Source organism: Aotus nancymaae, unplaced genomic scaffold, assembly GCF_030222135.1.
Source record: "Aotus nancymaae isolate 86718 unplaced genomic scaffold, 86718_ANA_hifiasm-v0.15.2.pri h1tg000029l, whole genome shotgun sequence".
Classification (NCBI taxonomy): Eukaryota; Metazoa; Chordata; class Mammalia; order Primates; family Aotidae; genus Aotus; species Aotus nancymaae.
The window spans coordinates 60,977,735-60,996,977 of record NW_026988442.1 but is presented as its reverse complement, the minus strand read 5'-3'; the positions used below and the strand labels follow the sequence as shown (position 1 = coordinate 60,996,977).

At 39.4% G+C, this 19,243-nt stretch overlaps 1 long non-coding RNA gene across 3 annotated transcripts in view; it reads right to left on the bottom strand.

Moving 5' to 3' along the window:
* The window catches only part of LOC105720507 (uncharacterized), a 108,922-nt gene that overhangs the window by 4,754 nt on the left and 84,925 nt on the right, over positions 1-19,243 (bottom strand). Inside the window, exons 3-4 of one of the 3 annotated variants that reach the window (XR_001108170.2) lie at positions 902-1,009; positions 760-832 (exon numbers count right to left, since the gene is read on the bottom strand). This is a non-coding gene — a long non-coding RNA (uncharacterized LOC105720507). The remainder of the gene's footprint in view (positions 1-759; positions 833-901; positions 1,010-19,243) is intronic. The other 2 variants (XR_001108171.2, XR_010344492.1) reach the window with 2 other exon arrangements.

Sequence of the window (19,243 nt, the reverse complement as noted above, 5' to 3'; positions counted from 1 at the left end):
CAGCCTGGGCCATAGAGCCAGACTCCCTCTGAGGAAAGAAGGAAGGAAGGAGGGAGGGGGGGGAGGGAGGGGGAGGGAGGGATGGAAGGAAGGAAGGAGGGAAGGAGGGAAGGAGGGAAGGAGAGAAGGGAGGGAGGGAGAGAAAGAGAAATAGAGAAAGAAAAAGAGAGAAGGAAGGAAGGAAAGAGAAAGAAAGAGACAGAAAGAAAAAGAGGAAAGAAAGAAACGAAAGAAAGGAAAGAAAGAAAGAAAGAAGGAAGGAAAAAGAAAATTGGCTTCAGAGCAAGAGAGACACCCATTTCTAAGGCTACCATCAACTTTTATGTTCTTGTTGGCATGAGTAAAAGAAGTGGAGGAGTTGATCTGTTATTTAGCCAGTTGCATATTACCTAAGCGGCTCATTCAACTCACTAGGACATAAGTCACATTAGGGAAGGGATTTCTTTTCTTGTTCATGCTCTATCCTCAGTGCCTGAACTGCGAGTTTTTCACAGTAAGGAATCAACTAACATTTATGGCATTAATGAATGAACCATCTATTCATTCATTCACCTTCAAATATTACTGCCAAATATGCATGAATTTTCTTTCAATGGAATTGGAAATAATACTTATTATCTCACTCAACTTTATCTCTGCGGCTATGGGTAAACTGCTGACATATTATTTTAAGTGCTGATCCACAATTTTAAAATAGGAGCTCATCTCTGAGAATATCTTGAACCAATGGACACTTCTACTTAATTTTCACACACTTACCTACCAACTTATTGCAGTGTTCTACCTTATTAACCTTTTCTGTTCACCAGCTTGGATGATATAGGTTACAGACCTATGAACAAAGAGGTGTGCTCAGAATTATTGCTTGTTGGATTATCAGATTCCAGTTTTTTCATCATACCTTTTTAAAATGAATGATCTGTCAGTTTTTCACAGGAAGTTTTTGAAGAGAATCTTCAGATATGACCTTGGTTAAGTCACTTCTTCTTTCTGTGCATCCATTGCTAATCTAGAATAGAAGACAGACCACATCAGAGGCACCAATAGCGCAAAACTCAGAGTGAATGGCAACTATAGACACATCTTATTTTACCTGCAGGGAAGTTTTGGGGGATAGGAGGTGTGCATTGTGTATGTGTATGGCTGAGGGGGTGGTTGGTTGCCAATATATAAAAATGTTGTTATGTAAAGATTCAAACATCCAAATTTCTATCTTCTTCAGAAGTCAGATTGGCAACACTGAGTCTAAAGTCTCATACAGTGGCCAAAGGAAAATTCCTCCTTTGTCCTCCAAATATTTGCTGGAAACCAGTTCACAAAAGGCAGATGAATAGGAGAAAGGGCATATAAATTTACTTTAATGTACATAGCATGGGGGAAATTGTAGGAAAATTATTACCCAATAATCCAGTGGGGTCCAGATTGTTATATACCCTTCTTTTTAGAGGATGGGGAGATGGGGCAGTATAGATGATGTTAATGGGTTAGTAAATGAGGAGAATTCAATGGGCTTAAAGTATGTACTATGGCCTGAGACAAAGTCTGTTAGACCTTCAGAGCAAATAGTGAAAAAAATCTGTCCATGTGTGTTGACAGACTTCAGTCTTCCTTTCTGCAATATAGTTCAGTTAATGAAAACTCACGGAAGGGACCAGAAGTCATCGTTTTCTTTTTTGGAGGGTCCAGATTTTAGGCAGATGACAGAACTTCATAGACTAACTTAATCCCGTACTTTGGGAGAGACAGAGGGCTGAGAGAGAGGATGGTGGCTGGGTAGGTCAGAAAGATCTCTAGGCTTCTTTTCCAGTTCAGTATGTCAAAGGGACATATTTTGGGGTATTGTTTTCTGAGACCCAACATTCACATGAGAACAGTTCGGGGCTGCCCTCTTTCATAATAGCCTGATTTCTCTGGTTCTCCCAGTACCCTCAGACCCACATTACTCCTTAATGTGACCTGACCCCTGAACTAGGTGAGTCCTGATTTCCTTATATATGGAACATTTTGTTATTGTATAAAATACCATCAATTAGTGTGTTAGGCCATTCTTGTATTGCTGTAGAGGGCTGCCTTAGATAGACTGGGTAATTTATTTTTTTAAAGAGGTTTAATTGGCTCAGAGTTCTGCAGTCTGCACAAGCATGGCCCCAACATCTGTTCAGCTTCTGGGGAAGCCTCGGGAAGATTTTACTCCTGGTGGAAGGTGAAGTGGGAGCAGGTATCTCACATGGCAGAGTGGGAGCAAGGGAGAGGTGGGCACTGCACATTTTTTTTTTTTTTTTTTTTTTGAGATGGAGTCTCAGTCTCCAGCCCAGGCTGGAGTGCAATGGCATGATCTTGGCTCACTGCAACCTCCATCTCCTGGGTCCCAGTTCAAGCAATTCTCCTGCCTCAGTCTCCAGAGTAGCCCGGATTACAGGCATGTGCCACCATGCCCAGCTAATTTGTATATTTTTAGTAGAGATGGCGTTTCACTATGTTGGGCAGGCTGGTCTTGAACTCCTGACCTCATGATCCACCCACCTTGGCCTCCCAAAGTGCTGCAATTACAATCATGAGCAACCATGCCTGGCCAGGTGCCAGATATTTTTAAACAACCAGAATCCACGAAAGGTCACCCACTATAGACACCAAGCCATGAAGTATCTGCTAGGACTCAACCACCTCCCACCAGGCCCCACCTCCAACATTGGGATTACATTTCAACAAGAGGTTTGAGAGGACACAGATCCAAACCATATCAGTTGGTATTAGATGACTAATCAGCATTTAATAAACATGTGCATTGGTTAAACCTGTGTGCCCACTATATATAATTTCTTCATGGTTAAGATCATAGGCAAACTTGATGCTCTGAGTCTCAGTTTCCGCATCGGTAATGAAGGGAATAGATTGCTAAATGAGGGGTTACTCAGGCCTAGTAGTCCTATGCAGCCCACTGTCCCCACTCTGATTTTAAGGCTGCTTCTCAAATATGCCCAGATATTAACACTGAATGACTATAAACTCTGAAAACATTTCCATTGACACTCTCCTAGTTAATGAAGTAGATAATATAAATTGTAAAATGGTATTACTAAGAAGCAATAACAAAGGACTGAAGGCTATCTTCTTTTTTATATATATTATTTCTTTTTTTGAGATGGAGTCTCACTCTGTCACCCTGGCTGGAGTGCAGTGGCATGATCTTGGCTCACTGCAACCTCAGCCTCCCAAGTAGCTGAGACTACAGGCACATGCCACTATACTCAGCTAATTTTTGTATTTTCAGTAGAGACAGGGTTTCGTCATGTTGACAGGGCTGGTTTTGAACTCCTGACCTCAGGTGATTCACCCGCCTCAGCCTCCCAAAGTGCTGGGATTACAGGCGTGAGCCACCTGTGCCCTGCCTGAGAGCTATCTTCTTAACATAAATATTGGAAGACAGAAGACAATAAAGTTGTATCTTTAAAATGCCTTATGATAGTAATTGCCAACACGAAATTCTATACTTTGTGAAGTTATTTCAAAAATCCAGATGAAATAAAGACTTTTCCATCAAGCAAAAGCTTTGAGGATTTGTTGCCAGCACAGCACATCTAAATGAAAAGAAATACTAAAGAAAATTCTTCAGGCAGAGAAAAAACAGTTCCAGAAGCAATGGTGGAAATGAAAAAAAGAATGAAGAGCATGAGAAAAGCTAAATTCATGAACTAAATGTAAAAACAAACGAAGTTTGGCTATGCAAAACAATAGGTTTACAAAACAATGACTATGAAAAACAATGATGTCTTTGCAGGGTTTCAAATATCTGTAAAATACTTACAAAAATTCATGACAATGGTAGTTCAAAAGGAAAGAAGGGGTAGAATTGCAGTAAAGTGCTCTAAATTTCTAACAATATCAGATAAGAGGTAAAAGTAAATAGATAGCCCATGGTAAGCAGACATTAGAGAAAAGCCCCTAACGTAAAAGACAGAGACCAAAGTAACAACAAGCAAACAGAAACCAGTCTGAAAAGAAACAAAGACAGTGTAGAGAGGAGAAGACAAAATAACATACTCAGAGCAAAAAAAAATTAACGAATAGAAAGATCAGAAAAGATGTTGCATCCATGAAATAAGAAAGCAAAAAAAAGAGCATTCAGAAAACAAAATATAAAGTGCTTTTGGAAATTTAAGTGAAAATAGAAACTTGGAAGCAACCCAAATGCTCATCAATTATAGACTAGATAAAGAAAATGTGGCACATATATACCATGGAATACTATGCAGCCACAGAAAAGGATGAGATCATGTCCTTTGCAGGGACATGAATGAAGCTGGAAACCGTCATTCTCAGCAAACTAACACAGGAACAGAAAACCAAACGCTGCATGTTCTCACTCATAAGTGGGAGTTGAACTATGAGAACACAAGGACACAGGGAGGGGAACATCACACACTAGGGCCTGCCAGGGGGTGGGGGGCTAGGGGAGGGATAGCATTAAGAGAAATACCTAATGTAGATGCTGGGTTGATGGGTGCAGCAAACCACCATGGTACATGTATACCTATGTAACAAACCTGCGCATTCTGCACATGTATCCCAGAACTTAACATATAATTTTTTTAAAAAAATCAGCCAGACATGGTGGTGCATGCCTGTAATCCTAGCTACTCAAAGAGGCTGAGGCAGGAGGATCACTTGAGTTCAGGGAGTTGAGGCTGCAGTGAGCCATGATTGTACCACTACACTCCAGCCTGGGCTGGAGTTTTAACAAGACCCTGTTTCAAAAAAAAAAAAAAAAAAAGAAAGAAAGAAAGAAATGTTCAGTATTTAAATAAGTAATTTTTTTTAATTTTTCTAATTTTGCAAATCATGCTATAATAAACATCTTTATAATTAAAGTATTAAGTTAAAAAAATTCAATAACAAGATTTGAGGGGAATGCTAAGTAGTCTCTCAAAAGAAAGAGTAAAAAAGAAGAAAAAAGGTGAAATATAAGAGAGGAAAGATGAGAAAAATTAGGATCAATCCAGGAAATCCAAAATCAGAATACTAAGAGCATTAGACAAAAATAGATAACAGAAAGAAGGAAACTATCAAACTTTAAAAAATAAACTCAAATACAAAGGCAGGAGTTTCCAGATTAAAAGTACTAACAGAAGTAATTTTTTAAAAAATGCATTATAAGGCACATCATTAAGAAATTTCAGATCACCAGGGACAATAAAAAGACCCACTAATTTCCAAAGAATTAAAAAGCAAAAAGTCCAGATTCAAAGGATCAAGAATTAACCTCACATCAGATTTCTCAACAGGAACACTGGATGCCCTGAGAGCAGGAGCAATGCTTGTAAAAATTCTGCAGCAACCTGGCTTTCATCTTAGAATCTAGACCTGGATAAACTAGAAATCATGTGTGAGGATAAAATTAAATCATCATCAGACATGTAGGGTCTCCAAAACTTTGCTTCCTATGCCACCTTTCTTAATCAACTCCTGGATGGTGTTCTCCTCAACTAAAATATGGGAGGAAACCAAGAAAGGAGAAGAAAGGGGATCCAGGAAAAAGAAATGCATGACAGAAGCAGGTTAAGAGAAACTTCACAAGGTGGCAAGGGGAGGCCGAAGGATGGCAGTTGTGTATCAGGCCTTGGCAAACAGTCCAGATCAGAACAGAAAAGAGGACTTCCAGAGGGATGTGCTCCCAGCGCTCTGTCTCTCAACAAAAAGGACGGAGATAGGTCCCATTATTTTCAGATGTACTGGCTGTACTTGAGAGAAGATTTACACTTCTGGCTGACAGTTTGGAAATAAATTAGTGATAATTGTTGTTTACACAGAAACCTAAGGAAAGAGAAAAAGAAAAAAAAAGAGAAACAGACAAAAAGAGCCAATTATTTACCCTGGGAAAACCTAAACTTATAAAAGATAAGAAATGTAACCATACCTTGCTACACTTCACAGCTGTGAATAGTTACACAGTACTAACAATGTAAACAGTGAATACTGACGTAATCAAAAATCATAATGCAACAAGAGAGGATGAAGGGGGATATATCTTGGGGTTGTGGGAGGTGACTTTAAAAGCACTAAATTCTTGCCTTCCATATAGTAAGGGGCCAGTAAATAAGGCCTAAAACTGGAAACGAATCAAGAAGTAATACTACAAACAAGTTATTTAGAAATATGGCAATAAACAGCAGAAGAAACAGCTTAAAGTTGAAAGAGGTTGTCTCTGGGGACTTGGAATTGAGGAGGGAAGGGTGGGACAGGATATTGCTGTTTTTTATTATGAGCTTTGTAGAAGGTTTGACTTTTTAAACAATGTACATGTATAACTTTGATAAAACAATATTAAATTTAAAGAGAGAGAGGGTGACATGAAGCCTTGAGAGCTCCAAAATAAAACTAGCATGAGTCATTGGCATGCCACTAAACTTGAAATGCTTGAATTCTAAAGCTAAAACCTTGCTTTTTCTAGTCCTCACTTTTCTCGGGGCGATTGATTAATTCAGAGTAAAAAAAAAAAAAATCCCTGTAAACTACTAATTACTAGTAATTAATGTCCCTTTTTCTTAAGTCCAGTTGCAAATCATTGTTGCCTAAAAACTAGGACTGCCAAGCTCATTCTAAGGAGGTGCATAGCTCATAAGGTGCCTTATAAAAGCCAAGGTGAAAATCTACACTTCTTGTTCTAGTTCCCTTGTGTGACTAAACAAAAGGCATGAATAGCAATTCGACTGTCTGTAAAGCTGAATGTGTACCAGGTGCAAGGACAGATCGCACTTCATGTTAGTGAATACACCAAGGATTTCATTACTAAACGACTTCAATCTGCTGAAAAGAATTACTGCCACCAGAGGACCTTTATTAGCAGAAGCAACTATGAATGAATGAAAATGCAACATAAAGCAACATAGGCATTTCCAAAAAAGCCTTGGAAGATCAATAGCTCTTTGAGATTTCTCCAAAGAACAGCTCCTCCTCCCTACTTTCACATCTAGCGAGAAATGGTGTGCTGCTTTCTTTATCACACTGTTTATCCAGGTAGCTACTAACAAAGAAGGCTCTCCTTTGCTGCTTTCTTCTGCCTGTAAGTATTTTTAAGCTAGCATTGACCCTAACAGGGTCAGAGCTTATACTGATGTCCGGCATTGCAGCCATGAATCTCATCCACAGTTTGAGGAATTAAAGTATAATAATGGAATCCTATCAGGCATTCTCTAACTTATGTGTTTGCTTAAAATAACTTACTTGCTTACATATTGATTCTTGCCCAATGACCATAAGTGGTGAAATTTACAATGCAGGTGAAATTTACAATGCAGACAAAAAAAGTCCAGTTAGTGAGGCTGACCATATCTAGTTTTACCTACTTTCAGCTGCCAATGAGAATATTTCTCTTATTTTGAAACATATTTTCTCCCATAGAGGGAACAAGAATGACTGTGGAACAAGCATTTAGGCAACATGTATTTTGGAAAGAAACCAGTGTGATCTGGGTTTTGAGAAATTCTCGCTATGGAATGTTTCTGAAAATAATTATTCAGTCACAGTATGCTGTTAGCCATTTCTGAAAACTCGATTTTCATTGTGCTGGCCACTTTGGCACGCTTTCTAATTCTCAGACGGTTTCCATCCATCGAACCTGAAAACACAAGTGCTAATTGTCTTGCTCTGGACTCTCGTAGTAGGTGTAAACTTTCCATTTGAGTCATGAGGGTCCAGCCCCATGATTCTTGTTAATGTTAATAAATAAAGCTCTATAGTAAAACGTTGGCCAGAGTGAAACAACTCTCAGAACATATGGACTCAAGATGATCATTCACACACAGACACCAAGGAACTCAATCCAAGAACCTAAATGTATTGTTTCTTCCTAGCTCAGACTGGTTTTCTGCTTCATACATAGGAATAGGTGAAAATAATTTATACCTTGACCATTCAATTCCTCACATTACGTTTGGTAAAATTATGTTATACTTTTCCAGTGTAGAGAGGAATTGTTAAGGTGAGCATTTTTACTCATCACCACCTTCTTCAAAAAAGACATTTAGTAGGCATAATATGTGGAGTTCCAATCTTTTGGGAGAGACAGGACCTAACTTGAGATAGTTAATTGACAACAATAAGTAGAGTTCCCTAAATGACAAATGAATGACACAAATGAAATAATGCTAAAGGAATTGAGGAAGGGGAGGTACATGGTTTGGGCAGGAACGGTGGATCACAAGGAAGTGACAATGAGCTGAGCCTTAGGAAGGCATAAGATACAACTAAATGGAAAGGCAGCATCATACAATTTTTAAGAGTATGAATTCTGGAAAAATCTACCTGGCTGTGAATCCCAACTCTGCCATGTAATAGTTGTGTAGTCTTAAACAATTTGTTTAACATTGCTGAGCTTTAATTTTCTCTCCTGTAAAAATAGTATTAAATAATATCTGCCATCTTAAGAGGATGTCAGGTTAAATTTAATAAAAACAGGTAAAGGACATAGATTAATATTTAGCACAGAGTTGCTGTTGTTGCTATATAACAGATGAGACAGGAGTTTAGAAGACATTCCAGGAAAGGGAAATATCCCAGCAAATTAACAAAATATGTTTCATCACATGATTGCCCTGAAATGAAAAGCTCACCACAGCACCAGCATCAGAAAGTTTTTCCATTTGCTCCACATACTGGTGAACCGGCAATTTGAAAAGGTAAGTATGTAAGTGGTGAGATTTCACTTAAATAAAGCATTACCCATATCTGTGTTGGACATTTTGATTATTAGTCTAAAATGTAAAGAGTTGAAGCATGTGTCATTAATTTTAAAAAAGGCAGTCCACATATTTTTTTAATGACTTCAGTCAGACATGAAGACCCAGGTGCATTAGAGGCAGGCATTAGTGCAACACTAGAAAATAAGAAAATGAGGTGCTGAACAGTCCACATGATTTAGAACTCATTTCTCCAGTCACTATGAATGCAAATGTCTCATTTACATAAAATCCACTCATATAGATGCTAATCGGGAGCAAAGGAGAGGCTATCACTTCTCCTATCTAGCATCAGAAACGGGAAATCAGAATTCAAATAATTCCCATTGGAAATGGTGATAGGATCTTTCAAACTGTTATGTTGATCAGCTTTAATATTTTGATATTCAAGAAGCATCTATTGAATAAAGAATACTTATTGAGTGTTAACCATGACCAGGCATTGTCCTAAATGTTTTTAATGCATTTTTCATATAATTTTTTACAACAACTCTAATTAGAAGGTTCCATTATTATTCCTTCTTTTGCTGATAAAGAACTGAGCCTTAGAGAGGTTAAGCAAGTTGCCTCATATCCCAAAGTAAGTGTGTCTATCTGATTTTAAAGCACATGCTTCCTGCTCAATATTAAAGTGTTTGCTCTAACTCCATTGGCACCCACCTCTCACCTGCCTATGCCCAGATCTACTCCCATTTCCGGAAACAGAGCATCCAAAGAGTGGCTCCTTTTCCTTTAAGCCAGGCAGAAATTTATGCAAGGGAGAAATATGGAAGAAAATGGAAGGAACAAGTATGGTGCTAGGGACTCTGACAGAATTGTTCACCTGAATGCAAAGGAGAAAGCCCAATACTTACACTGCCGTTACATGCCATTCTGCTTTAATCAGCTAACAGCACCAACAATCTAACTGAGGAATTGCATTGCCACATTAGGTAGGAAAAGACAAACTGCTTAAGTAGTTGTTTTTAGCAAATATTGAAGACAATTTCAAAGGCCCAAGGCAACGAAATAAGATTTGTGCACTTACAGCTAGATGCATCTGATAATTTCTCATAACGTCAGAGTTCTTAAAATGTTTTATTTCAGGCAATCTGTAGGAGTAAGACATTAGAGCCAAGTGAATCAGCATAGAACCTTGCTGCTGGTTCTCTGATTTTGAGAGCAATATTTGTGTTCCTCTTGAGAAGACTGTTTTAGAATCTTGTATCTGCTTCTATGCCATTCAGTTGGCAGCTGCTTCTCCCTATTGCCTCCCCACCTACCAATGGGTCTCAGCTCCACCAAGAACTCCCACACCTCACCCCTCTAAGTTCTTACACCCACCCTACTGTGCAGGCTCCCACAGAGGGGTCCTTTAATATTGCATCTCTTAATTCCAAGCACCACCCATATCACAAAATACACGGTAAACTCACTCTATAAAAGAGTTTGGGGTAAAGTCATGTCCAGTAGGACATAAGAGTTCATGGGAAAAGTAAAAAAATAAAGTAAAATTTTTTAAAGTCCTTCTCAGGTGAATCACGTGAAGACACATCGATGTTAGTCTCCTTCCTTTTTCCCCCCGCCTTCTCTTTTCTGAGATAGACTCTTTCTACAGATCTTTAAATGACAGGTCTATATCCGCCCTTTTAGGAGCAACCCATTGCCTGCCCCCAAGAGTTTATTTTACTCTAGGATTAAGCCATAAGATACCTGCAGTAGTAGAGTCCCAAGTCCAATCCACATCTAGCCATGAATAACACTACAATGGAGGACAGGGGGCAGGGAGTTGAAGCAGTAGTTTCCCCCTCAGGTCCAGCTAAGCCTCTCATTTTTCCTGGTTATCCAGGAGAGAAGCATTGGACTGACACATTCACAACAATTTTCTGCCAATGTCATCAGAGAATTTTCAGAAAATTGCAATCTCAATTCATATTAAGGAAGATACATATTTCCTTAAATATAACATGTACTGACTTTATTCTTCAGAATTTATCACTTCCCACAGAGTCATTCTCCTTCTTCTCGTGCCCAGAGACCAAAAACAGGAAAAGCAAAGCCTTTTCCTGCCACTGAGCCAGCTGCCCTTGATAACCATCTCTGGTTACATCAAGGCCTGGCCACAGCATCTAAAAGGTCCCTTTTCTTTCCCTCAAACTTGATCAGATTCCTGGGCATAGTATCCCTCATACTTGTCTCTATAAACTGAAGGATCAAATGAAGACTGACCATTGTCTTGTTTACAGTAACTGTTCTGTCATCAAGAGAGATGTGCTACCACCTTCATTTGAAGTTGGAAGGAATTTATTTAATACAAATAGAAACCAAATAAAATGGGTTTTGTTTTGTTTTGTTTTTTACATATTTTCATTCTGAATCTGTAGCATTTTGGGGAAAAATCCATGTATTAGTTCTATATGTTTTGTAAAATATTTAATGGTTGTTGGTTCCATTGTTGTAGACAACACCTACTGGGGTTCTATATTTTGTGTGTGGCTCCTAGACAAGGCTGTTGTATTTATATGCTGTCCAGTGGCAGGTATTCTGTAAGTTGCTCTGTATTAGAATAAACTGAGTCTGAAGAGTGCCATAAATATTTCTGCTCTGCATAGTTCAGCATCCCTGCTCCCTCCTCTCTTCCCTCTCTTTTGTTTCTCTGACTTCCCTTATTACCTTTTTCCATCTCTTCCCTTTTCTGTCCCTATCTTTTTTTTGTTTTTTTTTTTGTTTTTTAAGATGGAGTTTTGCTCTTGTTGCGCAGGCTAGAGTGCAATGGCCCAATCTCAGCTCACCACAACTTCCGCCTCCTGTGTTCAAACGATTCTCAGCTTCCCGAGTAGCTGGGATTACAGGCATGTGCCACTACACCCAGCAAATTTTGTATTTTTAGTAGAGACAGGGTTTCTCCATGTTGGTCAGGCTGGTCTCGAAATCCTGACGTCAGGTGATCCGCCCACCTCGGCCTCCCAAAGTGCTGGGATTACAGGCACGAGCCAACGTGCCTGGCCTCCTTTTCTGTCCCTATTTTTTCTTCCCAGGATATCTGAGAACAAAGTGTCAGAAGCAGATCTGAAGCATCAATAATGAGCAGTTCCAAATTACAAGAAACCAAAATTGAAATTACTATGCCTTCCAGGTTCTTAAAAGTCAATGTATGTGAAGCAATGTACAAAGTATTGAGTTTGCTATTGCTTTTAGAGCCTGAAATTGATTCAATATCTGAGAAACATTTTTAAAAATCCATAGATGGGAAAATTAAGGAAAGCCTGACAGAAATTAAAAAGTAGTTCCTTTATTCAGTGGTTAACGGAAGTACAAAAGGAATAATTTGAAAGATGTGGATTTGACCTTGCACAATTCCAGTGGTAACTGACAAGACAGAAATTAATTATCTAAACTAGGGATCAGGAAATTATTACCTTCAGGCCAAATGCAGCACACTGTCTATTTGTGTTGATAAAGTTTTATTGAAACACAGCCATGTCCATTCATTTGCATGTTGTTCCTAGCTGCTTTTGCACTGCAGTGGCCAAGTAGTTGCCACAGAGACCATGTGGTTCATAAAGCCTAAAAGGTTTATTCTCCGGCCCTTTACAAAAAAACTATTGTAATATTAGGAAAACATGTGGCTTATATATTAATGTGAACAGAAACAAGATCTCTAAAAGTATATCTGTCATCAAGTTTGTATCTTGTATTGTCTTTGTATTTTGAAGTGGGTGCTGCTGTTGTGATAAGACATGACTGTTTATGTCCTCAAGAGTTTATCAATAGTTAAAAAGAGTGATGTTTATAGTGTTTTTTACATAAGACACATAAAATTGGCCTTTGACCTAGTCACTGTCAAGTCTATCAGCAAAACCTCGTACAGGCCTCTTAGAGACTTTCTTAGTGCTGCTCCTGATTGCTAGAAATGATGATGTTCCAGCAACCTAAAGGCATTCATGTGATGGTTAAAAATATAAAGCCAAACTTCATTGCTTCAAATTCTAATTCTACAACTAACAGCTTTGTCTGTTTCCTTGTCTGTAACAGTGGGGATAATAATAGTACCCATCTCACAGATAAAGATGTCTAGAATAGTGCCGGAATATGTACACTCCATAAATATTAGCAGTAATCATTATTATTTGAAGGTGTGCTACACTAAGTTCTGAAACATGCATTGTGTCTTCCAAGGGAGCAGTTATTCACTTTACCTTGTAATTCTGGAATTGATTGTGTTTTCCACATGAGGTATCATGATAAGCATGGCTGTGTCACAGAATTAATTCATTAGTCAATCGGTAAGTATTTACAGAGCATTCACCCCACACAGAACAAAATATTATCAACAGTGGGGATGCAAAATAAACATGAAATATATTCTTATTCTTGGTAGAATTACTATCATTGATCTCTGGTAGAGCAGACCTATATACCCACAGCACAAGGAAACAGACTAGAGACAGTGATTAGATGCTGGCATTCTTACAGTTTAAAAAGGGAAAGTAAAATAAGAACATCTTTAATAAGGAATAAGGCATGGAGGTACAACGTAATTAGTCTGCACGACTCAAGTTACTGTTTATAAAAATTCAGATGGAAAAGAAAACTGGGAAACCTGTGGTGATCATGGCAGAAAGGCTTCATGGACAAAGAGGAATATGAGTTGATGTGAATATAGGTAGAGACAGCGAGGGAGGTCTTGCTGAGCAAAGGCTCACAAAGCGATCTGTTCATGGCACAGGCAGTGAATAGATCACACTGACTGGTGATGAGGTGTAGTGGCTGAGGGGCCCTATGTGAGATGTAAACTTGACCTCCAATCTACTGGCACGCAATAAAGAAGGAAATGAATGGAGAAATCGAGGGGCTTACTATGGGGTTGGCATAGAGATTGGCAGCCTCTCAAGTTTCCAAACCGGAGGCGCTGTTTTGATGGTACATCCTGCACTGAAAACCTGTGCAGCCCTTGATTGACTCTTGAGTACAATTCTGACTGTGGAGACAGGAAAGGAGGTTGGGGACAGGTCACTTTAACATTAATATTGAGTAGGACAATGAAATGAGATGTTAGATTCCCAAGCAATTTATCAGATGGTTTGGGGAAGGGTCACATAAAATCAGTGAGGAAGCTAACAGGCCATGGTCGAGCTGTAAAGTGGGAAGTGTGTGATGTGGAGATAGATAGGAAAGACTTGCAGAGTGAGAAGAGAAAACGTTTTTTATAGACTAGTCACAGGGAATGAAGGAGGGAGATGGGATAAATTACAGATGACATATGGGCTGCCCCAGATTACTTTAGGAGTAACGATGCCCCCGCACCACTGGAGAGTGGTGAGGAAAACAGACTCTGCCTTGTTGCTTTTAGTTCTCTGCAGGTGTAGGGTGGAATCAATTGTCAGAAAAATTAACTTTACAAACCCCACTCATAAATGTCTGCTGGATTTTTTGGGGGGTGGGCTTTAAAAAAATGGTCACAGCTCTGGCCACAGCTTATGCATCCATACCTCATTAGCTAGAAAATATTTCCTACAAAACTGAAATTACAGTCTGTATGTAAGTAGCTGACTCAGCACCAAGCTGTCCTTTTGGCAGCAATCTGGGAAGAACCACCCACTGTTGCAAGAGTCAGTGCTTCTCACAGTGTGTCTGGTTTAAAAAAAGTGAGTGCCCTAAACACAGCACTCAGCCACCACGCTCTTTCCAAAATTTCTTGTGTGAACAGCCCACCACTCCCCAGTCCTAGCCCTCATAGGTCTCTAGAACAGAAGAGGAGGACTTATATACCCAATGGAGTGATCACAGGATGAAGAAAAAGGTGGGAATATGTGTCTAAAATTTACCAACTTCAGTAGATCACACTCTTTCCATTTAAACAGTCTCTTTTAAACAAATGCTTAGTCTTTCAGATTTCTTTCTTTCTCTGATACTCCTATGATGGCAGCTGGCTATTTGGAGGGGTTAAAAGATGTGAGACGGCAGGAAGGGGGCCCAAGATCTACGCAGCTGGTTTCTTTAGTTGGCCTCAGGACTCCATGGCCACGCGGTCATGTGGAGGCCTGGCCCTTCTAATGGAGTATAAGGGAGCCAGGTAGAGATGCATTGCCCCTGTCTTCATCCAAGAAGCTAAGAAGCTAAGATTATACTATTTTCCTACCTTATGGGCTCCAGTGCATTAGGGTGACTGATGCCAAATCAGCAGGGCAGAATAATGGCAGCCTCAATGCTCTACCAGTGGCAGGGCCCACTGGCTCAGCACCGCCTGGCAGAAGGCACAGCAACACCCAGCTGACCACCTAGAATCCAGGGAAGTGATTCTGAGCTAGAAATAGAGGAGAAAATAAGTGCTGATATTCATAAGCTCATCTGCTAAGCCATACTTCCTGAGTACTTATTAAAAATATATGTATTGGGTAGAGTTTTCAAGGGGCTTAAAGTTCTGCAATGTCATTTTGGGATAAAAGTGAGGACAGTATACAAATTATGTAAATATTCAAACTGTGTATTATCCTGGCTGTAGGCAGAGCCTCATTCTGTCGCCATGATCAGCAGCTTTAAGAGAAGGGACTGCTATTAGCCTCTGCTTAACAAGCACCCACTGACCTAGTCCCATCCTCTACCTTCTTAGGGCTGCTTCTTAGCTCAGCTGTCTTCTACTTCAGCACCTAAGTTCTGGCATCTGGACCTGTTTTTGAGGGAGAAGGGCTGGTCTCCTTAAACTCCTTATATACATTTTAAATTTATTTTAAACTTCAAAGGTTTAACCAGATTATGATAACAATAATGGCTAACATTTGTTGAATTCTTACATTATACTTAGCACATTTACCTATGCAATCCACACAGCAACATTTGGAGGTAGAGAGTACTTTCCCCCACCTTTTCATGAGGATGTGGAGGCACAGAGAGGTTAGCTTGCTTGCTTTAGGTCACATACCCAGTAAAGTACCAGAATTCAAACACAAACCCAGGCATTACAATTCCAGAACTATGCTCTTAATCAGAGGTAGATGATCGATTGATAGATAATAGATGACAGATAGATACTGACATGGTATCTGAAAAATTAAAGGAAAGCAATAAGTAGAATCTTAGACCTTCATATGTGGAAGGACTTCAGAGCCCATCTAATCCAGTAGTTGCCAACCAGACTAAATCCCCACTAGGCAGCAGACTCCAGAGATGTCATAGAGATTGAGGGAATAAGAGAGCAAGCAAACCAGCAGGGCTCAGAGCTCCCTGTTTCCTGCTATAACTTAAGCAATTCTGTATTTATCTGTTTTATGTTTAGAGATTCTGTGTAAGAATCTTTTTATAGAAAGAATTATGCTGCTAAAAAATAATCTGAGAATTACTGTTATCTAACCCAATACTCTCATCAAAAAATGAGAAAACCAAGACCCAGCGTCATCTGAATCATACAAGAAGGTTACAGCAAAGTTAAACCAAGCACTCACTTTCCTAACTCATTTGTGGAAAATATAGAATACCCACAGAAGACTTTCAGCATTCTTCTCAGGCCGGATAACCTATAGGTCACATGGGTCAGGCTTCCAAATTAACCCACCTGAAGGAGGTCTTGGGATACATGGCTTATGTCCTGTCCTTGAGTAAAGAAATGTTATCTGATTCCCTCAAATATTATCATGAGTTCCTCCAACTGTTGATTTACTGATAAATACATAACCTGCTGACATTGAAAACCACACTGATTTATTTCTGAATCATGAAGTTTTAAGGATTGTCTTGCACACAGAACATTTTGGTCTGTATGTCATTAATGCAGTTAATGACTATAAGTTCTGTATTGTACCCTCTAGTGAAAAGGACAACTCTGGTATGAGGAGTCCCCTACTCTTCTCCTAAACTTTCCTATAAAAGCCTTCTGTATCCTGAGACTGAGTAATTTATAAAGAAAGGAGGGTTATAAAGGCAGAAATACCATTTAACCCAGTAATTCCATTATTGGGTTTATACCCAAAGGAATATAAATCATTCTAATATAAAGACACATGCACACATGTGTTCATTGCAGCACTATTCACAATAGCAAAGACATGGACTCAATCCAAATGCCCAGCAGTGATAGACTGGATAAAGAAAATGTGGTACATATACATCATGGAATACTATACAGCCATAAAGGAGAATGAGATAATGTCCTTTGTGGGGACATGGATGGAGCTGGAAGCCATTATCCTCAGCAAACTAATTCAGGAAAAGGAAACCAGACACCATATGTTCTCAATTGTAAGTGGGAGCTGAATGATGAAACACATGGACACAGCGGGGGTGGTGGAAACAGCACACACTGAGGCCTGCCAGAGGGTTGGAGGCTGGGGAGAGGGAGAGCATCAGGAAGAATAGCTAATGGATGCTGGGCTTAATACCTAGGTGATGGGATGATCTGTGCAGCAAACCACCATGGCACACATTTAGCTATGTAACAAACATCCTGTACATGTATCCCTAAACTTAAAATTTGGGAATCAAATTAAAAAAAGAAAAGAGGTTTAATTGTGCTAACGGTTCTGCAAGCTCTACAGACTTCTGCTTCTAGGGAGTCCTCAAGAAACTTACAATCATGGCAAAAGGCAAAGAGGAAGCAAGCATGTCTTAAGTGGCCAGAGGAGAAGAAAGAGAGACAGAAGGGGGAGGTGCCACACACCTTCAAGCAACCAGATCTCATGAGAACTCTTTAATGAGAACAGCAAGAGGGAAGTCCAACCCCATGATTCAGCCACCTCCCACAAGGTCCCTTCTCCAACACTGGGGATAATTCAATGTGAGATTTGGGTGGGGACACAGAGCCAAAGCACATTGCCTTCTAACTTGTAACAGACTCTGGAACATGAGATTTGGGTGGGGATACAGAGTCAAAGAACATTGCCTTCTAACTTGTAACAGACTCTGGAACATGAGATTTGGGTGGGGACACAGAGCCAAAGCACATTGCCTTCTAACTTGTAACAGACTCTGGAACACGCCCAACTTTGTCGATGTTGGGTCCGTCCTCACATTTGGCTTCCAGTAAAACTTTATCAGACTATTTCTACCTCAACAGCCTTCATTTTGGTCAACAGGCAGCTATTGTTGATGAAATTGACTCCTGTTTTTCATAGATTAGGGGAAGGGTGAAGATTGCCAGGTTTGATAAATGAATAATACTTCAATATTAAGGTAAATGTGATCTGGAAAAAAATTGTAAAAGCTTCTTATTCTGTCACTTGCCACCTGCATCTTGGTTAGGAGTTGTTCCTGTGGTTTGAGTTCTTTATTGGCATAAGAGAACTATCTGTTAGTTCTCTGTCTGATGCTGTGGGCCAAAATTGCTGAACAGAGAACAGGGGCTTCATAAGCAATCTTTATCCATGGTCAGCTTTGTCCTCTTAAGTATCAAAGAACGATTGCTTTACTGTCAGTTCCTAAGTTTGATACAAAGATGAAGTACAAATGTTTTGCTGCAAGCAACACATAAAGGCAATACCATCTGTTTGGCTGTTTAGATCATTCAAAATGAAAGGTGTACCTTGACAGAAGCAACTTGCAGATTCAGAAACCTGAGGTTATTGTTCCAGACCCATCAAGACAAAGGCTGTTTCACAAGAACATGTGTACATGATTAATCTAACACAGAGATACTAAAATACACACACACACACACAGCACAGTGCCCATTTACTAACTCACAGTGAGAAATTCTGCAATCAAGTAGACAGCACTGTTCACATCCACAAAGTATTGCTTTCATTCCCATTAAGCAAGTGATGCACATAGCAGGTGATCAATATATGTCTATTGAATTAATGAGGGAAATCAAATTATAAGCAGAATGTTAAGTCATTGAATTACAGTGAGAAATGAAATTCTCAAAGCGAGTGGATGATCATACAGCCCCAATCAGCACGTCCATTTACCATCAACAAATGGCTTATATTGGAAACAAAGTTATCAAAAGGTTGCAGAGAAATTGTGCAACCAGAGTTAAGGAAGACAGTAGTAGCTTAAGAATTGACTCTCAAGAAGGGACAGTTAAGACCTGTTCTTCTAATATTGGATTAGCTATTCCAAGGAAAACAAAATGTTTGAGTCCACTAGCCAGGACTCCTCTTTCTGCAGTGAGTTGGATGGTCCATGCCCACACCTGCCTCTAGTTCTCATTCTGTAATTGCATGGCTCACCAGATTCACCAAAGTCTCACCAGCATGAAGATGGTTCTAACTCTTTTTCCTTGTGCTTCCCAGCTCTGCTGTGATCCACAAGGCACTGCTTTAAACTTTAAACTTTCAAAAACTGTCTTATTTCCTTCTTTGTGTGGAGGAAGGAAAGAAGAGTGAAACGTGTTGTAGCCTGTTGGCAGCCACAACCCAAATTACATAAAATGAATTATTTCTTATTTTAGTAATTATGTAAGTTTAGAATTCCATATAGAGAGAAATGTTATGCTTGACAAAGTAATATAAAGCATCTTTTATGAGAAAATTGCTAATATCTATCACATTTAGACTAGTATTCCTTAATTATGAATCAACTACATCCAATTC